This window comes from Frankliniella occidentalis, unplaced genomic scaffold (genome assembly GCF_000697945.3).
Source record: "Frankliniella occidentalis isolate FOCC.00 unplaced genomic scaffold, Focc_3.1 Scaffold217, whole genome shotgun sequence".
NCBI lineage: Eukaryota > Metazoa > Arthropoda > Insecta > Thysanoptera > Thripidae > Frankliniella > Frankliniella occidentalis.
The window spans coordinates 13,919-19,446 of NW_026267343.1; the positions used below are offsets into that span (position 1 = coordinate 13,919).

A 5,528-nucleotide genomic window follows, 5' to 3' on the forward strand; every position below is an offset into this window, starting at 1 on the left:
GGGAGGGAGAGAAGGGGAGAGTTAGTGATAGGGCAAGAGAGAGAGAGAGAGAGAGAGAGAGAGAGAGAGAGAGAGAGAGAGAGAGAGAGAGAGAGAGAGGGGGTGGGACGTGGGACACACGTGCGAGGGGGGCACGCGGGGTGAACGTTCAGAGACATGACCCTGACCACACGTGAGGGCAAGAGAGAGAGAGAGAGAAGGGCTTTAGCAGAACCAGGGGGGGTAGGGGTTTGCGGTTCTGTTCCACACAGAGCTGTCGCGCTGGACTCGCTGCGCAGACACGCGGGGAAAGGGGGGGGGGAGGAGAGGTTCTGTCGCCACGCCTCGACTCTCGACTTCTGGCGCAGCAGCCTGACACACAGCGGGGTCGTGGTGTGGCGGGGCGTGGCGGGGCGTGGCGGGGCGTGGCGGGGCGCGCCCCCAAACCAAGGGCGAACTGAGTCGAGCGAAGCCAAGCGCAGCGGCCGAGCTTGTGGCGTGGAGGTCACCATTCGGCATCATGGAGCGCGCCGGTGATGATGAGTAAGTTGTGCTTGTTGTGGTTCACGTTGAAGCCAATTTGGTCCAAATGGTTAGGCCAGAACATGACATTTGTGAAATTATTTTCAGAACCATGGGTACCAGCGGGAGTAGGCGGCGGGCTCGCAACAAGCAAGGTAGATAATGATTGATGTGTATTGAGTTGCACACTGATAAAACCTTGCAAAGGATTGCGGCTGCCTCGCAATTAGGGAACAAATGTCTTTGCAGGCTTACAAAGCAGCCAAATCCTCTGCATTGGAACAAATCCCTCGCAAGGATTTATCAGTGCACAGCAATTTGGGTGAAAAAACTTGGAGTATTAAATTTGTTTGAAATTTTTCAGCTGGGCGCGTGAAACCGCAGAAAGAGCGAGCGAAGGCAGAGGAGCGGGCGAAGGCCAAGAGGGCCCATAATCAGAGGAGGAAAGCCTGGAAGAGGCGGGACGCGGCGGCGGCCAAGAGAGCCGAGGAGGAGGAGGCGAGGCGTCGCGAAGAGGAGGCGAGGAGGACGGAAGAGGCCAGGGTGGAGGAGGCGAGGAGGACGGAGGAGGCCAGGGCGGAGGAGGCGAGGAGGACGGAGGAGGCCAGGGGAGGAGGCGAGGAGGACGGAGGAGGCCAGGGCGGAGGAGGCGAGGAGGACGGAGGAGGCCAGGAAGCAGGCGGCGGCGCCAACCCCAGGACAGCCCCCTCGTCGAAGCCTGCGGACGGGTGCGCGTCGGGAGGAGACGCTGACAAAAATTTTCCTCTGCATGCATGGAAATAAGTAAATAAAAAATTAAGAGTTCTTGACAGAATCTCATTTTTATTTTCCCTGAATATCTGACGAAAAAAAAATGCAGCAAGCATACTTTAAATAAGAAGGCGGTCTGTGGGCTGTTTTGGCACAAGCCATAATGCATTTCAGGGGGAGGGTTCGAATGTCGCGCTCGCGCTCACGGAGGCCTTGGCCGGAGTGGGCGCCATGGTTCTTGTTCTGAAAGCTCCTCTTAAGACCTATTGGCCTTGGGGCTGCTCGTCCGCGGCCCGGACCCCAGGGCGCCCCAGGCCAAGCAGGGCGACGGGGGAGGCCACCCCGGCCGAGGACACCTCAGGTCAGGCCCACCGGGCCGGCGCCGCCCCCAAGCGCCACCGCCGGGCCCGCGGGCCCGCGTAGCACCCGCACCTCGACCGTATCGTACTACCTCCGCACGGCCGCGCGCCACCCCGGACGCCGCCACCAGCCCCCGCCACCCAGACCAGTGGACCCGGCGCGCTGCGCGCAGAACAGCCCCGCGGCCCGCGCCGGGCGTGAACCGGTGCGTCCCCCAACGCAGCAGCACCGCCGCAGCACCGCCCGCAGAGGGGGCGTGAGGGCGCATCACGACAAGAGACGCACGCACGCACGCACGCACGCACGCACGCACGCACGCACGCACGCACGCACGCACGGGCAGACAGAAACCCCGAGGAGCCCAGACATCCGCGGAGAGAGGAGAGGGCGAGGGCGAGGGCGAGAACCAGCCCCCCCCCCCCCGGAAAAAACCCAGGCCAGTCTTAAAGGCAGAGAGACTCAGAAAGGCTCCAACGGTGCCGAACCTTTGAGACGACCGAACCGACGGAGCCCAGCGAAGCCCGCCCCCACCACACACGGCCTGAAAGCGCGCACATCGCTGAGGAACACCAACCCTCGCACCCTCCCCCCAAAACACATGCACGATAGCCCACCCCGCGGCCGCCCGCGGGATGAACGCACGGCGCCCACCCCGACGCGCCCCGCGAACCGATGTGCAGACGCAGACCAGGTCTGCAGCGTCACGGGGACGGACGGAGGGGACGCGCTGAGCGCAATTTCCTGTGCGTTATTCCGGTGGCTTGCCTAGCCTATGAAAGGTACGCCCCCGCCTCACCTCAAGGTTTCACACCCAGGACCCAGGCCGTGAACTACCCAGCCCGCCCCTGAGACTGCATTCAAGCCTCGAGTTTTCTCCTCCAGACATACTCTTTAGACTCCAGTTCCAAACGATCAGGATGCAACTGGACAATGTTGTGGTACCACCCTCCAGCAGCACTTCAAAATATGACCATGACCCCATGGATGTGCCCTTCGGGCCACGCCACAGGAAGCGGTTAGCTAGTAGCAATCACCCCTCAATCACCCCTACAACATCCATACAGGAAATTGAACACTTACTTGAAGTACACAACAGCATAATAAAGCCTGGGACACCACTGATTGTATATTATCCTGAAGAGCATCAAATGATCTAGAGCATTCCGATGGACTGAAAATCATAGTCATAAACTCATTGGGACCAGAGCAGCTTTTCCCCATCTGAAATTTGGAAAGGAAAACACTATAGAACTTGGCATGTACACCATGTCTTGGTTATAATAAGGGGAGACATACTAACAATTTTACAAAAATATCCAATTTAATGGACTTAAAATGTGAAAATCTAAAATAGGGACTAAATAAAAAATGTGGTTTTGAATTGTGGTAGTACTCACTTTTAGGATTCATTTGAGCTAAAGGATGAGATGTGAGATGAGCAAATCCATCAAAAAACTATGCGCACAGAATTTTTACACCTATAAGTTAACGTAACTTTCAAAAATTCTGTGCGCATAGTTTTTTGATGGATTTGCTCATCTCACATCTCATCCTTTAGCTCAAATGAATCCTAAAAGTGAGTACTACCACAATTAAAAACCACATTTTTTATTTTGTCTCTTACATAGATTTGAAGGATTTCAGTATAGTCTCCTCTGAAACACAAGAGTAAGGAAGATAATTTAAACAGCAAGAAGAACTTACTTGTAACTGTCTGCTAACAATTAATTCTCCGGAAAGTTTTCTACAAGTAATGGACCAGGACCAACAGACTGGAGTTCAAGCATCGTCTTTTGCTGAGTATAAAGAATTCACAGACACCAAAGTAACCCGTGTCCTCTCATCTAAAACAAAAATTAAATGAGACACACAATAACATTTCAATAGCAGTGAGAAGATCGATGTAAAATGATGAAACCACAATTCTCAGAAAACTTGAAGGAAAACTCACTGGCTTTAGCACAACTGCTTTGGGATGGACACTGAGAGTGAGATGGAAGTGATATTGGCAAATTTGTCCTCTGATGCATTTATTAAATTAAACAAAGTCTTTATCCTCTCATCACAGGAACGACATATGGAGTTGGAGGCAGAAGCACATTTACATCCGGTCCAATGGATGGAGAGACAACGAACAATATTTGCTAAATTCTCCAAATTGATGGGAAAAAAAGAAAACAAAATGAAAGTGCTGTAGTAAAGATATTTAAAGACAAACATAGTGAAGACTCGTCTAACTTACATGGTGCACATACACAGGAAAAACACGGCATATGCTGTATGTCAATATGATCACTGCACTGCTTGAATTGACATCTGTGTAAGACCCTTATTTGATTCCATTAAAAGAAGTTCGATGTTGATGACTTGCTCATTACAATGTGAGGCTTGTATTGAAGCAACAATGAAGCTGGCAGAACAAGAAAGAGGTCCCCGCACCAAAGGAAACCAGGTGTTCCATTCCATCTCAAATAGGAAACTGAAACAAATAGACAGAGGTAAGTCAATGAATATAAAAATGTTTAGGCACTGCAAACATAAAAGACAGAATGGAGCATTTAGATTAGATTAGATTAATTCTCCCACAATGATCTTCATCTCCAAATGAACATAATTGCAACAAAAAGCATAACTGATTTCGATAGGATTTGAAGTGAAACAAAGTGACCAATGAACGACAACACATGATACTGACACACAAAAGTTTACGTTCAATAGAGCTCAGTTTCAGTTTCTAAAGACATCAAGACTCACTTGAAATATAAAAGTGTACATATGAAAGTTTGCCTGCACACAAAAAGGTTTAGTGACGTATGGACATGACATCCTGTCAAATTACATACAGATGTGTGTAGTTCAATACCCCTTCTTGCTTGAAGCTGACAACGAGGGGAGCACAGGAGTCCAACTGTTAATAGAAAAAGATACATGTAAGTTAGTGTGAAACCTTCACATTCAAATGTTTTGTAGACATTGGACTTACTTACATGTTAGTCTTGTCAGCGTCAAGAATGTGGATAGCGTCGACTGGTTGTAGAGAAATCAGACATTGGATCGTCTCCGCAACAGCTTGGAATTTGTGGAGTTGATGTAAGACTGTTCGCCTCTCTTCATCCTTTCCTGTGCTCTAAATCTGAGGCGATAAAAGAAGGAAATAAAATTAATCTTTGGAAACAACAGCAAACAGAGCACAAACCACAAAATAAAACAAGTTGAAAATGACAACCAAGCAAGAGCTTCTACTTTCGAACATCTCACTGTGGTCCAGTCTATTGACATAAATAAATGTAGATAGAAATACTAATGTGATGAAGATCTGACAGACAAAATGATGCGTTTAGATACATTGTCTCTGGCGAAGTAGAAAGGGCTTTGGGCTTCATCTCCAAATAAACATGATTAGAACAAAAGGCATGACTGTTCCCAATGTAATACAAAAAATGTAAGTCATATTTCTTTAAAAAAGGGAAATGAAACAGAAGCATAAACACACATGAAAACCCTTACCTATGATCATGAAGTATTCAATTTTAAGAAAACTACTGAAGGATTTCTGGGAACTAGTTCCAATTGCAGGACTTTACAGTAGATTGTGAGCAGTCCAAGGGGAGAAGAAAATCCTGGAAACAGCAAGGCGTTGATGAGAACATCTAGCGCTCAGGAATTATACAGAGAAACGTATTTCAACAATTTATAAATACACCATTTCAACAGATTGACAAAGTACTTTGAAAGTGTCGACTTCATTACAGAATACAAAATGTCATGCTACATTTGAATCATGCAGCAAGCAAGGAGTAAATGTCAAATACTCACCAACATCAGTCTCATTCTTTATTGTTTGATTTTCCTTTCTGGATTAGAGTCCAACACTTATGAGTTTGCTGGCTTGCCCGTTACAATGTGAGCACTTCAGT

At 48.7% G+C, this 5,528-nt stretch overlaps 1 long non-coding RNA gene across 1 annotated transcript; it reads right to left on the reverse strand.

Annotated features, from left to right (window-relative positions):
- Positions 1-2,697: 2,697 nt before the first annotated feature.
- On the reverse strand, positions 2,698-5,223 carry LOC113202092 (uncharacterized). Its single transcript, XR_008011769.1, has 7 exons — positions 5,119-5,223; positions 4,599-4,744; positions 4,366-4,519; positions 3,854-4,090; positions 3,563-3,762; positions 3,316-3,455; positions 2,698-2,832 (listed from the first exon to the last, which is right to left on the reverse strand). It is a non-coding gene; the product is annotated as an uncharacterized LOC113202092 (long non-coding RNA).
- Between the last annotated feature and the right edge of the window lie 305 nt (positions 5,224-5,528).